The following is a 23,808-nucleotide window of genomic DNA, read 5'->3' as shown; positions in this document are numbered from 1 at the left end:
ACATCAGATTCTAAAGGATTGGCGGGGACAACATTTTCAAAAACAAGATTTTCAGTGATCTTTTCCTGGTAATCAAAACCATTTTTCCAGATGTCCCCAGATAAGTAGGGCATCCTGGTGGGTTTAGTTGGCTATCTTTCCCCTCATAAATGTGAAAAGCTGATGTGTATCCGGTTGAACTCTCGCACATTTTATAGAGCTTTATTCCGAACCTTGCCCTCTTAGAAGGAATAAATTGCTTGAGGTGCAGTCTTCCTTTGAATTTTACAAGGGACTCATCAATGGAAATGTTTTCTGTTGGGGTGTAGAGCTATAAGAACTTTTCTGTCAAGTCTTCGATGATGGGTCTGATTTTGAATAGTCTGTCATGTTCTGGGACATCTCTGGGCAGGCATTGACTATTGACGTTAAAATGCCAAAATCTCATGAGCATTTCATAACGGGTCCTAGGAAGAATGGCAGAAAACATAGGGGTGGCTTGAACAGGGCGGTTGGACAAATAGGACTGAATGATCGTTTTTTAACAAGCCACATAGCGAATATAAGTCCTAAAAATGCTTTCATTTCTAGGACATTAGTTGGTTCCATAAATTTGACCTAGCATAATAGGATCGTGGATTCTGGCTGATGAATTTGGACGCATATAAATTTGTAGGACAATATGCTCTTGCAAGCTATCTGTCATAAACAAATTAAAAAAATTAATTGGTCCAAAATTTTCCACCTCCACATTTATACCAGGAGTGGCATTAAAATTAGGGATGAATGGAGTAGCCGAATCCGAAGCCTCCCTTCTGAGAAATGCTACATCAAGAGGCAAAGCCCCTTGGACATTGGTGTGCGCCAATTCGCGAGCACTACGGACAACGCTAGTACTGAGCATTGTTCCCTGAGTTGGAGACATTTCTCCAGAAGCGCTATTTGTCCTTCTTGTTGTACTGGTCCTTGTGTGTGAGGATGGACCAGAATCACTGCTCATTTCTGAGCTATCACTGTGGCTGCTAATAAAGCCCTCGCCATCCTCATCGCCATCTGACACTGCACTTTCTTCACTGTCAGAACATAAAAGTGCATAAGCCTCCTCTGCACTATAAAACTGACGGGCCATTTTATTCGTTTTTATTTTTTTTCCGTAAATAGAAAACTACGACGTGACTGACGTGACCTAATTATTGGGGAGACAATTGAGAAAAGCCTAATTCTTTAGCCTACCTGTTATAAACAGGTCACCGAGGAGGATGGCAGGAATAGGCTAGGCCACCAGAAAACCAGAAAGGTTGGTCACTTAGCGGATTGCAGACCGCTAGTCCTAACAACACAACTAACAGCAGCCGTGGAGCGTACCTACAATACCCTTGATGCCTTGGCACAGCCGGAGAGCTAGCTAAGCCTAAAGCAAGAAACGTGAAATCTAAACTGCTCTGGAGTAGACCCCAAAGGAATAGATAGCCCCCAAACATATATTGTCGGTGAGACAAGATGAAACACAAACACAGGCAGAAAATAGACTGAGCAAATGATGGGGCCCAAGCTGACTAGATAGGATAGGAAAGGAAAGACACTGCAATCACGCAAAACCCTGAAAAATCCAACATGTCTGATGTACAAAAAAAACACTGAGGTCTCACGACCTCGCCCCCACTATATCAGCATTCTGGTATGAACTGGAAGCAAAGCAAAAGAGACTAATATAACAGGGGACTGAACAAACTGACACAAGCTGTAACATATGGAGCGGTGGTCTCTTACAGCCCCCAGCAGGGAGCAAGCTGAACCCTCACAACAAGCAGAAAGAGACAAAACCAGATCAGATGCAAAGGATTAGCATATGAACAACTTAGCTGAACATTGTAGGATCAGGGCAGGAGACGTCAGACCTCAGAATGCACAGGAAAGCAATCATCACCAGGGATTGAAGGAAGTCTGCTGACTTAAATACTCCAATCAGTAACCCCAGATCTCCAATCGTCATCATCATCAGGTGGCAGACCTCTGTCAATCCGGCCAGCTCCACTACCTCCAGTAACCACCAGAGGGAGCCCTGACCCAGAAGTAAGAGAATTCACAACACCTACCCCTAACTTTAGAATAAACCCTAACTTGAGCCCAACAGTAACCCTAACTTTAACCCTAACTATAGCACTAACCCTAACCTGCCTTAGTTGTTTTTTTACTTTATAGCACAATCGCTGACTGACACAGCTGGTGCCAGCAGCACTTGTAACACTGTTTCTCCTCTAATCTCTCACTGACAGGAGATCTGAGGAGAAACAGTGTTTTTATGATGCAGATTGCCCGGGAAAGTTCGCTGCTACAAAAAAACTTTCCTAGTGATTTGTCTCGTTGCCTGGTGTGATGCTGACGTCATAAGGACCTGAACCAACCAGGTCTCAATGAGGTCGAGGGTCACAGGATACGTTGTGCGCTGGAATCCCCTCGTTATAAGGTACATGGGGGCCTGATGAGCACAAAACCGCCGACCGTAGATAAACGTCAGTGCTGCACAAAGCCCTGCTAGCGCCGACATTTATGTACTATTGGTGGTCACAAAGCGGTTAAGTTAACCCCTTCACTACCAAGGGTGGTTTGCACGTTAACTCCCGGGCCAATTTTTACAATTCTGACCACTGTACCTTTATGAGGTCATAACTCTGGAACGCTTTCATGGATCCCGGTGATTCTGACATTGTTTTCTCGTGACATATTGTACTTCATGGTAGTGGTAAAATTGCATTCAAATAACTTGCATTTATTTGTGAAAAAAACGGAAATTTGGCGAAAATTTTGAAAATTTCGCAATTTTCCAACTTTGAATTTTTATGCCCTTAAATCACAGCGATACGGCACACAAAAAACTTAATACATAACATTTCCCACATGTTTACTTTACATCAGCACAATTTTGGAACCCAAATTTTTTTTTGTTAGGAAGTTATAAGGGTTAAAAATTGACCAGCGATTTCTCATTTTTGCAACACCATTTTATTTTTAGGGACCACTTCACATTTGAAGCCACTTTGAGGGGTCTATATGATAGAAAATACCCAAAAGTGACACCATTATAAAAACTGCACCCCTTAAGGTGCTTAAAACCACATTCAAGAAGTTTATTAACCCTTTAGGTGCGTCACAGGAATTTTTTGAATATTAAAAAAAAAATGAACATTTAACTTTTTTTCACAAAAAAAATACTTCAGGTTCAATTTTCTTTATTTTACCAAGGGTAACAGGAGAAATTGGACTGCAAAAGTTATTGTGCAATTTGTCCTGAGTACGCTGATACCTGATATGTGGGGGGGAACCACTGTTTCGGCGCATGGCAGACCTCAGTAGGGAAGGAGCGCTGTTTGACTTTTTCAATGCAAAATTGGCTGGAATTCAGATCGGACGCCATGTCGCGTTTGGAGAGCCCCTGATGTACCTAAACAGTGGAAACCCCCCAAGTGACCCCATTTTGGAAACTAGACCCCCCAAGGAACTTATCTAGATATGTGGTGAGAACTTTGAACCCACAAGGGCTTCACAGAAGTTTATAACGTACAGCGGTACAATTAAAAAATCATATTTTTTCCACAAAAATGATCTTTTCACCCCCAATTTTTATTTTTCCAAGGGTAACAGGACCCTAAAAGTTATTGTGCAATTTGTCCCGAGTACGCTGATACCCCATATGTGGGTGTAAATGACTATTTGGGCGCATAGCAGAGCTCGGAAGGGAAGCAGCGCCATTTGACGTTTTTGGCTAGAATTGAGATCGGACACCATGTCGCGATTGGAAAACCCCTGATGTACCAAAACAGTGGAAACCCCCCACAAATGACACCATTTTGGAATCTAGACCCCCCAAGGAACTTATCTAGATGTGTGGTGAGAACTTTGAACCCCCAAGGGCTTCACAGAAGTTTATAACGTACAGCAGTACAATTAAAAAATCATATTTTTTCCACAAAAATGATCTTTTCACCCTCAATTCTTATTTTTCCAAAAGTAACAGGACCCTAAAAGTTATTGTGCAATTTATCCTGAGTACGCTGATACCCCACATGTGGGTATAAACCACTATTTGGGCGCATGGCAGAGCTCGGAAGGGAAGCAGCGCCATTTGACGTTTTTGGCTGGAATTGAGATCAGACACCATGTCGCGTTAGGAAAGCCCCTGATGTACCAAAACAGTAGAAACCCCCCACAAATGACACCATTTTGGAAACTAGACCCCCCAAGGAACTTATCTAGATGTGTGGTGAGCACTTTGAACCCCCCAGTGCTTCACTGAAGTTTATAACGTCCGGGCGTGAAAATAAAAAAATCGTATTTTTTCCACAAACATGATCTTTTAGTCCCCATTTTTTTATTTTCCCAAGGGTAACAGGAGAAATTGGACCCCAAAAGTTGTTGTCCAATTTGTCCTGAGTACGCTGATACCTCATATGTGGGAGAAAACTACTGTATGGGCACACGTCGGGGCTCGGAAGGGAAGTAGTGACATTTTGGAATGCAGACTTTGATGGATTGGTCTGCGGGTGTCATGTGCGTTTGGAGAGCCCCTGATGTACCTAAACAGTGGAAACCCCCCACAAGTGACCCCATTTTGGAAACTAGACCCCCTAATGAACTTATCTAGATGTGTGGTGAGCACTTTGAACCCCCCAGTGCTTCACAGAAGTTTATAACGACCGGGCGTGAAAATAAAAATATTGTATTTTTTCAACAAACATCATCTTTTAGTCCCCATTTTTTTTATTTTCCCAAGGGTAACAGGAGAAATAGGACCCCAAAAGTTGTTGTCCAATTTGTCCTGAGTACGCTGATACCTCATATGTGGGAGAAAACTACTGTATGGGCACACGTCGGGGCTCGGAAGGGAAGTAGTGACGTTTTGGAATGCAGACTTTGATGGATTGGTATGCGGGTGTCATGTGCGTTTGGAGAGCCCCTGATGTACCTAAACTATTGAAACTCCCCACAAGTGACCCCATTTTGGAAACTAGACCCCCCACGGAGCTTATCTAGATGTGTGGAGAGCACTTTGAACCCCCAAGTGCTTCACAGAAGTTTATAACGCCTGGGCGTGAAAATAAAAAAAAACATTTTTTTCCGCAAAATTATATTTTTGCCCCCAATTTTTTATTTTCCTAAGGGTAACAGGAGAAATTGGACCCCAAAAGTTGTTTTGTAATTTGTCCTGAGTAGGCTGATACCCTACATGTGGGGGTAAAACACTGTGCACATGGCAGAGCTTGGAAGGGAAGGAGCACCATTTGACTTTTTCAACGCAGAATTGGCTGGAATTGAGATCAGACGCCATGTTGCCTTTGGAGAGCACCTGATGTGCCCAAACAGTGGAAACCCCCAATTATAACTCCAACCCTAACCTCAACACACCCCTAACCCTAATCTGAGCCCTAGCCCTAACCCTAGCCCTAACCCTAGCCCTAACCCTAGCGGGAAAATGGAAATAAATACATTTTCTTTTAGTTTTATTATTTTTCCCTAACTAAGGGGGTGATAACGGGGGGTTTGATTTACGATTTATGGCGGTTTTTATGTTTGGCGGCTGTCGCACGCTAAAAGACGCTTTTTATTGTAAAAATAGTTTTTGCATCACCACATATTGTGAGCTATAATTTTTCCGTATTTTGACCCACCGAGTCATGTGAGGTCTTATTTTTTGCGGGACAAGTTGACGTTTTTATTGGTACCATTTTCGGGCACGTGACATTTTTTGATCGCTTTTTATTCCGATTTTTGGGGAGCAGAATGAACAAAAACCAGCGTTTCATGAATTTCTTTTGGGGGGGTGCGTTTACACCGTTCCGCGTGCGGTAAAATTGATAACGCATTTTTATTCTCCGGGTCGGTACGGTTACAGCGATACCTCATTTAGGTCGTTTTTTTATGTTTTGTCGGTTTTTTGCAATGAAAACTATTTTATATAAAAAATAATTATTTTTGTATCGCTTTATTCTGCGAGCTATAACTTTTTTATTTTTTTGTGGATGATGCTGTATGGTGGCTCGTTTTTTGCGGGACAAGATGACGTTTTCAGCGGTACCATGCATATTTATATCTGCCTTTTTGATCGCGCGTTATTGCACTTTTTGTTCAGTGGTATGATAATAAATCATTATTTTTTGCTTCGTTTTTTATTTTTTAAGGGGTTCGCTAAAGGGGTTAACTAATGGGACAGTTTTATAGGGCAGGTCATTACGGACGCGGCGATACCAAATATGTGTACTTTTATTGTTTTTGTTTTTTTTTATTTTGGATAAATGGATTTATTGGGGAATATTTTTTTTTTTTTTACTAATTTATTTAGCGATTTTTTTTTAATTATTTTTAACACTTTTTTTTACTTTATTACCTTGTCCCAGGTGGGACATCACTGTCCTGTGACAGATCGCTGATCTGTCACATCACAGATCACTGTGACAGATCAGCGATCTGACACAGGCACTGCTGAAGGCTTCCTCATGCCTGCGCTTTGCAGGCAGTGAGGAAGCCAGCTTCCTCAGGCCCCTGAAGGCCCCCGTCGCCATCTTGGATTCGGGGGCCTGGAGGAAAGGAGCCCCCCGCAGCAGCGCTGCACATTCCGCTGCCGTGGGGGGCTCAGGGAAGCACGGAGGGAGCCCCCTCCCTGCCGATGCTTCCCTTTAACCCCCGGTACACCGCGATCGCGTTTGATCGCGGTGTGCAAGGGGTTAACGTGTCGGGGGCGGTCCGTGACCGCCCCTGACACATTGTGCCGGGTGTCAGCTATGATAATTAGCTGACACTCGGCCACGATCAGCGGCGCTCACCACGTGGGCGCCGCTGATCGCGATGACGTAATATTCCGTCCATGGTAATTAGGTCCATGGTCACATGGACGGAATATTACGTCAATTGTAGGTAAGGGGTTAAAGGCACCATAATTTCTGTCCAGGCCAAATTCATAAGTTTTATTTTTTTAAAAGTACTGTGGAAGCATGGTTGAAAAGCAATATCTGACTTTCATTTGCTTCAAGTTATTTCTGTGACCATTGTGGGTTTATCTGTCAGTAAACGAGGGGTTCCAACAATTTTGACCACGTGTGTAGGAGGAGTGAATATTTTGACTCCACAGCCTCTTTCCGGAAATTAACACGCAGTGGATGTTGGAGAGTGAAAATTACACATTTGCCATTTTCTTACCCAGCACATAGTGCCCAGATTGTGCTCCAGGAGACACACACCGCAAATTAAGTGGGTTCTTCTTCCTATAATATTGCAAAATACAGAGATCCTAAATGTTGTTTGCGCACACTGCAAGACTCCGACATGAGAGCGGATTTTGCTGGATTGGTTTATAGAAACTCTGTTGCTTTTCAACAGCCTTTGAGCCACTAATAGTGTGGGAACCTCTGTTTTTCCACTGACAGATGATGGACCTGAGTGAGGACTTGTTTTTTGTGAGATGAGAATTGGTATTATTTTCGCCTACATAACATTGATTGTTCATTCTGCCTCCCAAATATCAAATATAAAGAAACCAAACAGTTGAACACCACACACTACTCGTTCATCCTTCAAGGTTTTATGTTAGACTGTGAACTGTCATTGTCTTGGTAAATAATTATAGTTTTTTTTACATAGCTTGCCATTTTTATGGACAGTTTAAATAGAAATGTTCAAAAATATAAAACTCAAGGATATTTTATTAAAAAAATAATTGTTTTTATCTAAGCAGATGACTGTACCAGGAAAGCAGAGGGACAGCTGACATCTTCAGATTTTAAATCTGATGATCTTGAGATCTTACAAGATACAACTAAAGTGAATGCCATTACTCCAGATATATCATCATCCATTCACAGCAAAGATCTGTCATATAAGCCTATGAAACAGGTCCCATCTCCTGATTCATTACTGACTACTAAGGAAACCAGGGGAAGAGTCTTGAGGAGATCATTTGCATATTCCCAGTGCCTTCTGGGATAAGTGAAGAGTCTCCGCGAGCTCAACGATCACTGGGTTTTGGCCGTTGCAGCTGAAAAGAGGAAATCAGAAAACCAGGGGAAGAGTCTTGAGGAGATCATTTGCATATTCCCAGTGCCTTCTGGGATAAGTGAAGAGTCTCCGCGAGCTCAACGATCACTGGGTTTTGGCCGTTGCAGCTGAAAAGAGGAAATCGGAAAACCAGGGGAAGAGACTTGAGGAGATCATTTGCATATTCCCAGTGCCTTCTGGGATAAGTGAAGAGTCTCCGCTAGCTCAACGATCACTGGGTTTTGGCCGTTGCAGCTGAAAAGAGGAAATCGGAAAACCAGGGGAAGAGTCTTGAGGAGATCATTTGCATATTCCCAGTGCCTTCTGGGATAAGTGAAGAGTCTCCGCGAGCTCAACGATCACTGGGTTTTGGCCGTTGCAGCTGAAAAGAGGAAATCGGAAAACCAGGGGAAGAGTCTTGAGGAGATCATTTGCATATTCCCAGTGCCTTCTGGGATAAGTGAAGAGTCTCTGTGGGCTCATCTTTCATCGTTTTTAAGAAATCTCAAGATGGAAGAGGCCAGGAGCCATTTGGTGAGCTGCATTTCTTGCTACATGTTCACAGACTTACCAGTGGAAAAGCCAAACTTCACATGCCACAAATGCAAGCTTGTGTCCCTGTTGGAGGAAAAGTTGCAAAATCTCGAAGAGAGGTTAGCTACGTTGAAGATCATTAAGGAAGGTGAAGAGTTCTTGGACAGAGCAGAATTATCTCTTCATGTTACAGAAAGAGAAGAAATTCGAAGTGCACCTGAAGAAACAGAGGAATGGAGACATGTGACCCAGAGAAGCAGGAGGATCAGGAGGCAGTCAGCACCCATACTGCTCAGAAACCAGTACCAGGCTCTCACGCAGGAAAACAATGAAGAAATACATCAGGATAAGACTTTGCCAACAAGCAGCAACCTTGTACGCCTTCAGAGTCCTCCTGGATGGAGAAAGAAAAATGTTGTGAAGAAACGGAGAGTGGTGGTCATGGGGGATTCCCTGTTGAGAGGAACTGAGGCCGCTATCTGCAGACCGGATATAACTTCAAGAGAAATGTGTTGTCTTCCAGGTGCAAAAATTAAAGATGTGTCTGACAGGATATCAGGACTCTTCAGACCTACAGATGACTACCCATTCCTGCTACTACATGTGGGGACAAATGACACTGCAAGAAACGACCTGGAAACCATCTGCAGAGACTTTGAAGACTTAGGCAAGAAAGTGAAAGAACTGGGAGCGCAGGTGGTCTTCTCTTCCATCCTCCCAGTGGATGGCCATGGAACAAGGAGGTGGAATAAGATTCTGCAGGTGAACAACTGGCTACGTCGATGGTGCCGTCAGCAACGATTTGGATTCCTGGATCACGGAGTGAACTACTTATACGATGGACTACTTGCTAGAGATGGGGTGCACCTTACGAAGACTGGTAAGCATGTATTTGGAAGTCGCCTTGCTACACTTGTAAGGAGAGCTTTAAACTAGAACAACATGGGAAGGGAAGCAAAAGACCAGAAAAAGCCATACACCTGACAAATGCTATTGAGAACTCTGCTATTAGAAGTGGAAAGGAAGAACAAAGACGAAAGAATCTAATTAATAAAAATATTGGAGAAAGAGAAACCAATCACAAACTAAAATGTTTCTATACTAATGCACAAAGCATGGGCAACAAACAAGGAGAATTGGAACTACTAACACAGGAAAAGAAATATGATGTCATTGGAATCACTGAAACTTGGTGGGACAATACACATGATTGGAATACAAGACTAGAAGGATACAACTTATTTGCAAGAAACAGACTTGATAAACGAGGAGGGGGTGTCGCATTGTATGTTAGAAACGCGTATATCTGCACAGAGATTGAAGCTTCAGAGACTGGGAGTTCTGTGGAAACTGTTTGGGTAAGAATACAAGGACAGAACAATGGAAAGGACACCATTGTAGGCATTTACTACAGGCCGCCTGTGCAAGCTGAAGCTATGGATGAACTCTTTATGCATCAAATGGCCAAGTTCTCCAAAAAATATGACATAGTTGTCATGGGAGATTTCAACTATCCAGACATTTGTTGGGAATCTCTCTCAGGCAAAACTAACAGGTCAAGGAAATTCTTATCCTCTCTTGCTGACAACTTTATCTTCCAAAAGGTAAGGGAGAAAACAAGGGGAACTGCTACCTTGGATCTAATCCTTATAAACAGGGAGAAAATGGTTGAGGAGGTAAAAGTGGCTGGGACCCTAGGAGGTAGCGACCATGCTATTTTAGAATTTTGGATAACTAGAGGCGGAAGACCTGTGAAGACTCAGACGTCAAGGTTAGATTTCAGAAAGGCAGATTTTAAGGGATTCAGAAAGAGAATTGGAGGGATCCAATGGCTGGATATCCTTAAAGACAAAAATGTCCAGGAAGGATGGGAAATCTTGAAAAATGAAATTCTCAAAGCACAGTTGTTAATTCCGAAAAGAGGGAAGAATAGGAAGCAGTTAAGGAAACCAGGATGGATGAACACAGAACTTAAGCACATGCTAAAAAGGAAGAAAAAAATGTTTATAAAATGGAAAGAGGGAGGCATATCTAAAGAAGAATATAATGCTGTCTGCAGAACCTGCAGGGCACAAATCAGATTATCTAAAGCTGAAAATGAATTGAGGCTTGCAAGAGATGTCAAAAGCAATAATAAAGGATTTTGGGGATATGTCAAAAGTAAAAGAAAAGTCAAAGATGCTATAGGATTTTTACAGGATGAAAATGATGAAATGGTAAGACAGGATGTTGAGAAGGCTGAACTTTTAAATTCCTATTTTGCATCTGTTTTCTCTCAGAAAGGAAATGTAACATCAACTGTTATTCACTGTCCTATTAAGGGAATAGAAGAATCCAGGATATCTATAAACAGAAAGATAGTGAGGAAACACTTAGCTAGCCTAAATGAATTCAAGTCTCCAGGTCCAGATGAATTACACCCCAGAGTGCTGAAGGAGATAGCAGAAGAAATTTTTGAACCCCTCTCTATAATCTTTGAAAATTCTTGGAGAACAGGAGAAGTGCCAGAAGACTGGAGAAGAGCAAATGTTGTTCCTATCTTCAAAAAGGGGAAGAAGGTGGACCCAGGTAACTATAGGCCAGTGAGTCTGACTTCTATACCAGGAAAGATCTTTGAACAAATTATTAAACAACATGTATGTCAATACCTGGATAAGAATGAAGTGATTAAACAGAGTCAGCATGGGTTTGTAACTAATAAGTCATGTCAGACTAACTTAATTTCCTTCTATGACGGTATCACTGATTGGGTGGATCAAGGAAATGCTGTAGATATAGTATATCTTGACTTCAGCAAAGCATTTGACAAAGTCTCTCATACAATCCTTATTGAAAAAATGATTAAGTATGGAATGGACAAGGCAACTGTTAGGTGGATTCATAACTGGCTTAGTGATCGGACCCAAAGAGTGGTCGTAAATGGCTGCACATCCAGTTGGAAGAATGTCTCAAGTGGGGTACCACAGGGCTCTGTCCTGGGCCCTGTATTGTTCAACATCTTTATCAACGATTTAGATGAAGGAATTGAGGGTAAACTGATTAAATTTGCTGATGACACAAAGCTAGGAGGGATAGCTAATACTAGAGAAGAGAGAGAGAGGATTCAAAAAGATTTAAATAAACTGGAGAAGTGGGCAGCAACTAACAGAATGGTTTTTAACAGGGAGAAATGCAAAGTACTACATCTGGGCAATAAAAATGGAAAAAGCATATATAGAATGGGAGGAATAGGGCTAAGTGACAGCACATGTGAAAAAGACTTGGGTATACTAATAGATCACAGACTGAATATGAGTCAACAGTGTGATGCAGCAGCAAAAAAGGCAAATGCAATTCTAGGATGTATTAACAGAAGCATACAGTCTAGATCACGTGAAGTCATTATTTCCCTCTACTCCTCTTTGGTCAGACCTCATCTGGAATATTGTGTCCAGTTTTGGGCACCACATTTTAAAAAAGACATCAACAAACTGGAGCAAGTTCAGAAAAGAGCGACCAGAATGGTGACCGGTCTGCAAACCCTGTCTTATGAGGAAAGGTTGCAGGATTTGGGAATGTTTAGTTTGCAAAAGAGAAGACTGAGAGGAGACTTAATAGCTGTCTACAAATATCTAAAGGGCTGTCACATTGTAGAAGGATCAACTTTATTCTCATTTGCACAAGGAAAGACTAGAAGCAATGGGATGAAACTGAATGGGAGGAGACACAGATTAGATATTAGAAAAAACTTTTTGACAGTTAGAGTGATCAATGAGTGGAACAGGCTGCCACGAGAAGTGGTGAGTTCTCCTTCAATGGAAGTCTTCAAACAGAGGCTGGACAGACATCTGACTGGGATGATTTAGCGAATCCTGCTTTGAGCAGGGGGTTGGACCAGATGGCCCAGGAGGTCCCTTCCAACTCTATGATTCTATGATTCTATGAAAATCAAAGTAAAAAAAGATTCATTAAAAACAAACTGCTCCTAAAGCAAAGAAGCCTTTTTCCTGTTCAGAATGTGGGAAACGTTTTAACCGGAAATCAGATTTGGTTAATCACCATAGAACTCACACAGGGGAGAAGCCTTTTTCCTGCTCAGAATGTGATTAATGTTTCAACCATAAAGGGAATCCTGTTAAACACCAAAGAACTCACACAGGGGAGAAGCCTTTTTCTTGTTCAGAATGTGGAAAATGTTTTGCATGTAAATCACATTTTGTTAGCCACCAGAGAGCTCACACAGGAGGGAAGCCATATTCATGTTCAGAATGTGGGAAATGTTCTAAACGGAAAGCTCTTCTTGTTAGACATCGGAGCAGTCACACAGAGGAGAAGCCTTTTTCATTTTCTTAATGTGGGAAATATTTTACTTGGAAATCAACTGTTAATAAATATCAGAGACGTCACATAGGGGAGAAGCCTTTTTTATGTTCATAGTGTTGAAATAGTTTTAACGGAAATTGGATCTTCTTAAATGGGTTGTCTCTTGTCATTCCTCATGTTTGCTGACAAAACTAAACTTTATTAATTCCAAATCTAAAATTGTACCCATAATTCACCCCCTGCAGGTTAGTCAGTAACATAGTAACATAGCTATTAAGGTTGAAGGAAGACTTTAAGTCCATTTAGTTCAACCCATATCCTAACCTAGCATGTGTGTGTGTGGGGATCAAGCAGAGAGTAGAGTGTGTGTGGGGGGTCAGGCAGAGAGTAGAGTGCGTGTGGGGATCAAGCAGAGAGTAGAGTGTGTGTGGGGGCTAGGCAGGAAGTGTCTGAGGTCTGGTTTTTAATTTTTTCCTAATTTTTTTTCCTGACTTTTTGGAGCTGAAACTAAAGTTTTTGAATTTTTTTGTTCAATTTTTTCTTCAAAAACTCCTTGAGATACTCATCTTAAAGAAGTGGTGAAATCTTGCTCTTATTCTTCATGGCAGATTTCCATAAATTGGTAATACTGGAAGGGCATCTGTGTATGATTTGGGAGAAAGTTTAAAAAAAATAAAGAGACATGTAAAATAAAACAGCTTGATCTCTGCTTGTTGGTGTGAACAGCTCAGATGCAGCCCTATGGTAACAGACTAGAAACAAATCTGTGTAGTCAGAGTCTTCAGGCCACATTGGTTGAGAAATTACATCTTCCAGAAATCTTTAGATGCGTGGGCTGAGCAGTTCATTACATACTTGTAGATTGTGAGCCCTCGCGGGCAGGGTCCTCTCTCCTCCTGTACCAGTTATGACTTGTATTGTTTAAGATTATTGTACTTTTATTATGTATACCCCTCCTTACATGTAAAGCGCCATGGAATAAATGGCGCTACAACAATAAATAATAATAATAATAGTGGAATGTGTTGATAACAATAAAACATAATGATCAATGTAAATTACAGTATCCCACGGAGAGCTGGATTTGGAATGATGCTCAAAATCAAGGAGAAAAATCTAATTACAGGCTGGTCCAACTTCAGTGGAAAGTCCTCTAGAAAAAGAAATGATGCTCAGGAATGTGTGTGGCCTCCATCTGCCTGTATGACCTCCCTACAATGCCTGGGCATTCTCCTGATGAGGCGAATGTTCTCCTCAGGGATCTCATCCCTGACCAGGATTAATGTATCAGTTAACTCCTGGACAGTCTGTGGTGCAACGTGGTGGATGGAACGAGATACAAAGTCACAGATATGCTTGATTGGATTCAGGTCTGGGGAATGGGCACGTCAGTCAATAGCATCAGTGCCTTCATCATGCAGGAACTGATGACATTTCAGCCACATGAGGCCTAGCATTGTCATGCAGCAGAAGGAACTCCGGACCCACTGCACGGGCCCATGATCTCACAATGGGTCTGAGGGTCTCATCCCGGTACTTAATGGCAGTCAGAGTACCTCTGGCTAGCACATAAAGGGATGTGTGGCCCTCCAAAATAATGCCTTCCCATATCATTACTGACCCACTGCCAAACCGGTCATGCTGGAGGATGTTGCAGGCAGCAGAACTTTCTCCACAGTGTCTCCAGACTCACGTCTGTAACATGCTCAGGGTGAACCTGCTGTCATTCATGAAGAGCACAAGGCACCAATGTTGAATCTGCCAATCTTGGTGTTCTCTGGCAAATGCCAATCACCGTGCACAGTGTTGGGCTGTAAGCACAACACCCACTTGTGGACATTGGGCCCTCAAACCATCTTTATGGAGTCTGTTTCTGACAGTCTGAGCTAATTATGCAAATTGTCTCATCAGAGAGGAAGAGGACCAGAACTCTAGTGCCACCTATTGGAAGTAGCAATCCTAAAAGTCAATGTCGACCCTTTAACGAGCCTTGTTACATGACTTAGGATAAAAGCCAAGCCAGACAGTCTGAGCAGACACATGGATGTTAGTGGACTGCTGGAGGTCGTTTTGCAGGTCTCTGGCACTGCTCCTCATATTCCTCCTTGCACAAAGGAGGAGGTAGCAGTCCTGCTGCTGGATTGTGGCCCTCCTATGGCCCCCTCCATGTCTCCTGGTGTACTGGCCTGCTTCCTGGTATCTGCTCCATGCTCTGGACACTGCTGACAAACACAGCTACCGTTCTCGCCACAGCTCGCACTGATGTGCCATCCTGGAAGAGCTGCACTACCTGAGCAACTTCTATGGGTTGTAGATACTGCCTCATGCTACTGTACACGCTCTAGAGATGACAGCAATGACAAAACGCAAAAGTGACCAAAACAACAGCCAAGAAGGATGAGATCAGAGAAATGGTCTGTTGTCACCCCCTGCAGAATCCTCCTTTATAGGGTTGTCATGCTAATTGCCGATCATTTCTACCTGTTGTTTGTTCCATTTGCACAACAGCAGGAGGAACTGATTCACAATCAGTGTTGTATCATCACTGGACAGGTTATCTTACAGAAGTGATTGACTTTGAGTTACATCGTGTTGTATAAGTGTTCCCTTTATTTTTTTTGCGCAATATATTATAATATCTACTTAATAAACAGTGCCCTCATCGATATTCTACATCATAACGTATCCTTTCAATATCACATTCATTTGTTTGTCATAAATTACATTTATGTATTTTCTGATTAGTGATGAGCGAACGTGCTTGCTATTCCTCGTTACTCGCCTGAGTATCACTACTCGGCGAGCACAGTGCATATCCGGGACTACTCGGCGGGAAATGCTCCACCCAGCATTTTTGGCGGTCTTTAGAGACCCAATCACCATGCAGGGATTGTCTGCCAGGCACTGTAATGCCGCAGCCATCTTTGTTATGGTCGTGCAGTTATTGGCTGGCCACACAGCATCATCAAGGGTATAAGAGACCGGACACCACCCTGATCGGTGCATTCAACTCTGGATTGAGATAGTGTAGGGAGAGCTGCTGCAGAGATAGGGTCAGATTTGGGGAGTTATTAGTCAGTGTGGGGTCTACCATCCTAAATACTCACATCCAGCTAAACCAACAGTCCTTCTAAGGACTAATTCCGGAGTATATAGGTTGCAGTGTTATGTGGACAGGGGAGTGTACGTCGCTCTATACATATTAGTGCAAGGCCGGCAAGCACTCTATGTGTGTATATACATATCATATGCATACAAATTGTGGCAATTCTGGCCAATATTCCACTGTATTTGCTGTCAGATACCCTAGTCCTCTACACTATTTTGGGGTAAAAATACAGGCCACATATTGAACAGTGTGATATCTCGGTAAAAATACTTCTGTTTCAAGTCATTATGGCTGCTTCATGACTGTCTTAAATACTCCAACTACTACCACCATCATCTTTTGCCTAGAGGCATTCATTGCGCAGATAGAAAGTCTGAGGAACAGAGGGTTAACGCTTGGGCGGTGTTGTACTCTGTCTCTGAATTTAAAGGCAAAATCTTCTAGATTAAATCATGACTGAAAGAGCCAGAGCAAGATCACGCGGAAGAGCAGGACTCGCAACTACTGAAGGCTGCTGTTCCTGGGCCGCAATCTGAAAATCCATTACCTACTAATACTGAACTGGTTGGATGATGACGTAAAAAAGGAGCCCCTGCACTTTCTGTAACGGAGATTTTGACATTTCGGCTGCATTTCAAGAGGTGTCAATTGGAGAGCGTGGTGGTCATAGATGTGACTTCTACACCACCACATGAGCTGCTGCCTCTCCACCAGCTGAGGCACCGCACCCTCGACCTTCTGTCTCATCCCCATTATCCTGTAGAATGTTAGTCCACAAGGACAAGGTCCTCTACTCTCTGTACCAGTCTGTCATTGTAAATTTGTTTACTGTAAACGATATCTATTACTTTGTATGTAACCTCTTCTCATGTACAGAACCATGGAATTAATGGCGCTATATAAATAAATAATTATAATAATACTATATGGGTGTTTCCACTAGACAAACCATCCAACATGTTATTGAATCAAAATCGTTTTTCTGACAACTCTGTTCAGCTGTGCACAAACTGTCAAATTGGTAGCTAGATCCCAGTGGGTCTTGGCACAGTGTCATGTTGACTACAGTCCACAGATGTTATCTAGATCACTAATCTCACCTCTACTTTACCAGCACGATGAATTAATAGGAAAAGCACGTGGTATTGATGGTGCTGTTGTTTTCTTGCCAAAGAAACTCAATAAGATCAATGAGGTGGTTAGCCGCACACGGAATGGAGAAATAGTAAAGATGACAATTCGTTTCACATTTGAGTTAAAACACACTTCACCAACTTGCTTTCACTTTTACATTAGATTCCGAAGCCTTTAAGAAAAAGATGAATATATTGTGAAGCAAATAGGTATGAATAATTATTATCACCCAAATGATGTTACATATGTCAGAACATACCCAGCCTATCAGTGGGGAAATGATTTACCACCGAAATTTTGAAGTATGAGACTAGTGTCATCTTGTGGATTGATATGAGCCACAAAGTCCTTCAAAGTGAAAGTGTTCTGGATGTAATGTACAATTTTCTCTTGAAAATTGGAAGAACATGCCTTCTATGATTTTTGCATTAAAGAACTGATTGGCCAGATATGTACGCAGTCAGGATGACCGTGCTGCGGGTACCTGTGCTGTGCCGGGTTCGGAACTGTCAAGGCTGCGTTTCCCGAGGGAAGTAATAGGGGAATGGACAGGCTCCATTACCCAGGAAGAGGGGGCATGTATAGACAGGGAACGTGGTCGGAAGCTGAGGGAAAAAAAAACAAAGCAGGAGTGAGTCCCCAGCTGTGAGCGTGTGAGCAGCAAGGGGGGTAGTGCACAATGCACTCGAAGTGCCGACGCTGCAGCGAACTGCAGCAGACAGACCCTGTGACCTAGAGGCAGGGGGCCAGCTTAAGAGAAAGGGCACGACAGCAGAGATTTTTGGTGTGGACAAGCAGCGCAGAGGAGGCTGAGCGGCGTGCTCTGTCCTTAGAGCACAGGCACCGCAAAGGACTTCCCGTCAGCTCCTGCCAATACAGTTGTGGCCAAAAGTATTGACACCCCTGCAATTCTGTCAGATAATACTCGGTTTCTTCCTGAAAATGATTGCAATCACAAATTCTTTGGTATTATCTTCATTTAATTTGTCCTAAATGAAAAAACACAAAAGAGAATGAAGCAAAAAGGAAAACATTGATCATTTCACACAAAACTCCAAAAATGGGCCAGACAAAAGTATTGGCACCCTCAGCCTAATACTTGGTTAGACAACCTTTAGCGAAAATAACTGCGACCAACCGCTTCCAGTAATCATCAATGAGTTTCTTACAATGCTCTGCTGGAATTTTAGACCATTCTTCTTTGGCAAACTGCTCCAGGTCCCTGATATTTGAAGGGTGCCTTCTCCAAACTGCCATTTTTAGATCTCTCCACAGGTGTTCCATGGGATTCAGGTCTGGACTCATTGCTGGCCACCTTAGAAGTCTCCAGTGCTTTCTCAAACCATTTTCTAGTGCTTTTTGAAGTGTGTTTTGGGTCATTGTCCTGCTGGAAGACCCATGACCTCTGAGGGAGACCCAGCTTTCTCACACTGGGCCCTACATTATGCTGCAAAATTTGTTGGTAGTCTTCAGACTTCATAATGCCATGCACACGGTCAAGCAGTACAGTGCCAGAGGCAGCAAAGCAACCCCAAAACATCAGAGAACCTTCGCCATGTTTGACTGTAGGGACCGTGTTCTTTTCTTTGAATGCCTCTTTTTTCTCCTGTAAACTCTATGTTGATGCCTTTGCCCAAAAAGCTCTACTTTTGTCTCATCTGACCAGAGAACATTCTTCCAAAACGTTTTAGGCTTTTTCAGGTAAGTTTTGGCAAACTCGTCTCGGGGTAAGAAGTGGGGTCTTCCTGGGTCTCCTACCATACAGTCCCTTTTCATTCAGACGCCGATGGATAGTACGGGTTGACACTGTTGTACCCTCGGACTGCAGGGCAGCTTGAACTTGTTTGGATGTTAGTCGAGGTTCTTTATCCAACATCCGCACAATCTTGGGTTGAAATCTCTTGTCTATTTTTCTTTTCCGTCCACATCTAGGGAGGTTAGCCACAGTGCCATGGGCTTTAAACTTCTTGATGACACTGCGCACGGTAGACACAGGAACATTCAGGTCTTTAGAGATGGACTTGTAGCCTTGAGATTGCTCATGCTTCCTCACAATTTGGTTTCTCAAGTCCTCAGACAGTTCTTTGGTCTTCTTTCTTTTCTCCATGCTCAATGTGGTACACACAAGGACACAGGACAGAGGTTGAGCCAACTTTAATCCATGTCAACTGGCTGCAAGTTTGATTTAGTTATTGCCAACACCTGTTAGGTGCCACAGGTAAGTTACAGGTGCTGTTAATTACACAAATTAGAGAAGCATCACATGATTTTTCGAACAGTGCCAATACTTTTGTCCACCCTCTTTTTTATGTTTGGTGTGGAATTATATCCAATTTGGCTTTAGGACAATTCTTTTTGTGTTTTTTCATTTAAGACAAATTAAATGAAGATAATAATAACAAAGAATTTGTGTTTGCAATCATTTTCAGGAAGAAACTGAGTATTTGACAGAATTGCAGGGGTGTCAATACTTTTGGCCACAACTGTAAAAGTGGTACTGCCATTTAGCGAGGTGCCGTGTGCCCAGTGACCGCCAGAGAGCGAGTCACCGTGCACTCCTTGACCATGAGTACAGCACACATGCGCAGTAGAGAGAGCCAGTTCATGCCACATGTTCAGTGTGTCTGTCTTCTAAAGCTAAGTTTTGCTCTGTTATTGTTCTATGAGATTTTGTCTGATTTGCTTAGTTTTGTGTTCAGGCAGCCCCGACTGGGGCTTTGCTGAATTTCCATTTTTGTCCCTGATCGGTTAAATCTCTTTTGCTCTGTCTTCAGAATATATCGGAGTGCTGATATAGGGATTTTGAAGTCTAGTGACTTCAGGGCCGTTTTTCCTATCAGACGTGTTGGGACATTTTTTGGTAGGGTTTTTGTGGATTGCAGCCAGCATCTTTTCTGTCCTTTCCTATCTAGTTAGTTGGGCCCCATCGTTTGCTCTGCCTTTCTTTCTGTCTGTGTTTGTGTTTTCACCGACAATACATGTTGGGGGCTGTCTATTGCTTTGGGGTCTGCTCTGGGGCAGTTTAGATTTCCCCTTTCTTTCTTTAGGCTTATTTAGTTCTTCGGCTGTGAAGAGGCGTCTAGGACCACCGTAGGAACGCTCCACGGCTACTGTTAGTTGTGAATAGGATCAGGGGTCTGCAATCCGCTAGCTACCAACCTCTCCGGTTTTCTGGACATAGCTTGCATTTTTGTTTTTTCCTCCGGTGACTCATTCATAACACATAAGTATCCATACAACCTCGGAGACCGGGCCCCGGCCTTGCGCTGAGAACCTATAGGCAGGGTTCCTCTTCCAACCCACAACTCCTCTCTGTTCTCTACTCCTTCGTTCCGTACTGTTCTTTCTCTCTCTAATGGAAGCTTAGGTTGCAGTTCTACATCTTTCTCCTTGTTCCTTTCCCATGCCAGCTGTCTCAGATCACTAAGGCAGCTGCAGCACTCCTTCTTCCTTCCCTCTTGGACCCATCCTCAGACTCTCCTGACTGACTGTCCTTCTTCTTTTGCCTGACCTCCCGCCAGACTGACCTGTAATCCTACACTTTCCCACTCTTTTATGTATCTCAACTCCACCCACCTCCCAGCACATCTCGTGTTATAAAGCCAGGAACCACGAAAGGTGCTCTGCTACCCTCTAAGCATGAAGCCGCAATGTGGTCCTGCTGAACTATCCTGTGTGTGGGATGCAGGTGTTGGAGTGAGGAAAGGAGTTCCCAACTTACCTAGGCGGTGGGGCACTACACCTTAGGAGAAGGTGCAGTACCTCTGTGGCAACAGCCTCAGGGGCGCCACACTTGCGTTCCATGGACTGGGGTGTGGACAACTGAACGCTGCGGTGGGACAAGGATGTGGACGTGCTTGTTAATGGTGCTAGTTGAGTTTTTGTGCAACTACAGATGCAGTGAAATTTAGAATTAGCCTGCACACTGTGAGAATTAAAGTGAGGGGCTGGGGTAATGGACCATATAGGCCCTAGACCAGGATAAGGCCGGGGACACACATGCAAGAAACTCACGATTCTCGTGCGAGTCTCTCGCATGAACACCGGGCACTGCCGCCGACACTCGGACCAGAGTGTGCAGTATGTATTTCTATGCAGCCGCAAGCTCTGGTCCGAATGCCAGCGGCAGTGCCGGGTGTTCATGCATAAATAGAAAAGATTTATTGGGGTTTTCACAAGGGAGCGATAATTTACAATGTGAGGAAGCAACTACAGTTGTTGATGTTTTCACCCCGCCGGGGTCTTAATCATAATGTTGCTCCATCATAATTATTATTTTTATCATTCTATTTTATGTTTTGATTATTTTTTGTTTTTTTTGTATATAGCATTGCAATTTACCCCTTGGGGCTGTGGTACTACCTTATATACACCGACCCGTGTATAAGCCGACCCCCCTAATTTTGTCACAAAAAAACTTATTGACTCGCGTATAAGCCGAGGGTGCACAGTGAGTGGCCCCAGATAATGCTGCACAGTGAGTGGCCCTAGTTATGCTGCACAGTGAGTGGCCCCAGATAATGCTGCACAGTGAGTGGCCCCAATTATGCTGCACAGTGAGTGGCCTCAGATAATTCTGCACAGTGTGTGGCCCCAGATAATGCTGCACAGTGAGTGGCCCCAGATAATGCTGCACAGTGAGTGGCCCCAGATAATGCTGCACAGTGAGTGGCCCCAGATAATGCTGCACAGTGAGTGGCCCCAGATAATGCTGCACAGTGAGTGGCCCCAGATAATGATACACAGTGAGTGGCCCCAGATAATGCTGCACAGTGAGTGGACCCAGATAATGCTGCACAGTGAGTGGACCCAGATAATGCTGCACAGTGAGTGGACCCAGATAATGCTGCACAGTGAGAGGCCCATATAATGCTGCACAGTGAGTGGCCCCAGATAATGAGGACAGCGAGTGGCCCCAGATATTGCTACACAGTGAGTGGCCACAGATAATGCTGCACAGTGACTGGCCCCAGATAATGCTGCACAGTGAGTGGCCCCAGATAATGCTGCACAGTGAGTGGCCCCAGATAATGCTGCACAGTGAGTGGCCCCAGATAATGCTGCACAGTGAGTGGCCCCAGATAATGCTGCACAGTGAGTGGCCCCAGATAATGCTGCACAGTGAGTGGCCCCAGATAATGCTACACAGTGAGTGGCCCCAGATAATGCTGCACAATGAGTGGCCCCAGATAATGCTGCACAGTGAGTGACCACAGATAATGCTGCACAGTGAGTGACCACAGATAATGATGCACAGTGAGTGGCCCCAGTTATGCTGCACAGTGAGTGGCCCCAGATAATGCTGCAGTGAGTGGCCCCAGATAATGCTGTACAGTGACTGGCCCCAGATAATGCTGTACAGTGACTGGCCCCAGATAATGCTGCACAGTGACTGGCCCCAGAAAATGCTGCACAGTGACTGGCCCCAGATAATGCTGCACAGTGGGTGGCCCCAGATAATGCTGCACAGTGAGTGGCCCCAGTTATGTTGCACAGTGAGTGGCCCCAGCTTTGCTGCACAGTGAGTGGCCCCAACATGTTGCTGCTGCCGCTGCCTCCGATACAAGAAAAAAAAACTGTATAGTCACCTACATAGTTACTACAGCCTGAGCCAAGTACTGCTGACTATCCAACAAGTTTGGGCATGTCAACTGAATGCAGGGAAAAAGAAACTAAACCAAAACTGAAACCAAGCTAGAAGTGTGGAATTAAAGGGGCAGTATGAACAAAATGTGGAGGCTATTAATAGTTTATACAATTAAGACATGCTGCTTTTAAACACCTACCTATTGCCATATAGTAAAACAAAAAAGATTTTTACTTACTTTGGGGTCCCCCCCTCACCCTGGCGTTAGATCGTTGCCCCTACTTTCGTCCGTGTAACTATGGGCGCACATGCACACTGCTCTCACTTCTCATTTTAATCGTGATTTATATTAAAAAAAAACCTTTTGATTTAAATCAGTGATTTAAATCATGATTAAAATCATGATTTAAATCGATCCGATTTAAATAGAAAAAAATCTTTTGATTTAAATCGTGATTTAAATCATGATTTAAATCGGCGTGATTTAAATCAATCCACCCTGAGCAGCACCCTTGTTCGTTGGGTGAATTGACCTTTTAAGGGAGCCCGACGTACTCACTAAATTGTCCCTATCCCTAAGTTTTTTTGGATGCAGATTGCTCTCACACAAGTGTTTTTTTGATTTGGAAAAGAAAGAAATGAGGATGGAGAATCAAAACTTTAAGGCTAAAAAATATACTCACACATATATACACCAACTGTATAGACACACATATAAATATTTATGGTGTATACATTAGGCTATAAGACCTGGAGACTGTTATTACACATGCTGCCACTAGGTTTATTTTCTTTTCTTTAAAAAAAAAACAAAAAAAAAAAAACTGTCGCTGTCAGGAGTGGGATTCGAACCCACGCCTCCACGTGGTGACTGCAGACGCTGAACACGCTCCCTGGTGCACAACAGCTTGCACCTCCAGGGACCAGTACTGCTGCTGTCAGGAGTGGGATTCGAACCCACGCCTCCACGTGGTGACTGCAGACGCTGAACACGCTCCCTGGTGCACAACAGCTTGCACCTCCAGGGACCAGTACTGCTGCTGTCAAGGAGTGGGATTTGAACCCACGCCTCCACATGTGGTGACTGCAGACGGTTAACACGCTCCCTGGTGCGCAACAGCTTGCACCTCCAGGGACC

General features: G+C 43.5%; 1 protein-coding gene across 1 annotated transcript in view; it reads right to left on the bottom strand.

The window, feature by feature from the left end:
* LOC141060199 (oocyte zinc finger protein XlCOF8.4-like) overlaps positions 1 to 23,808 on the bottom strand; it is a 115,748-nt gene that overhangs the window by 72,711 nt on the left and 19,229 nt on the right. The gene's annotated exons all lie outside the window — the stretch shown is intronic.

This window comes from Dendrobates tinctorius, unplaced genomic scaffold (assembly GCF_039654945.1).
Source record: "Dendrobates tinctorius isolate UK_male_01 unplaced genomic scaffold, ASM3965494v1 ptg000233l, whole genome shotgun sequence".
NCBI lineage: Eukaryota > Metazoa > Chordata > Amphibia > Anura > Dendrobatidae > Dendrobates > Dendrobates tinctorius.
Note: the sequence above shows the minus strand (reverse complement) of the source record. Positions and strands in the feature narration are given on the sequence as shown.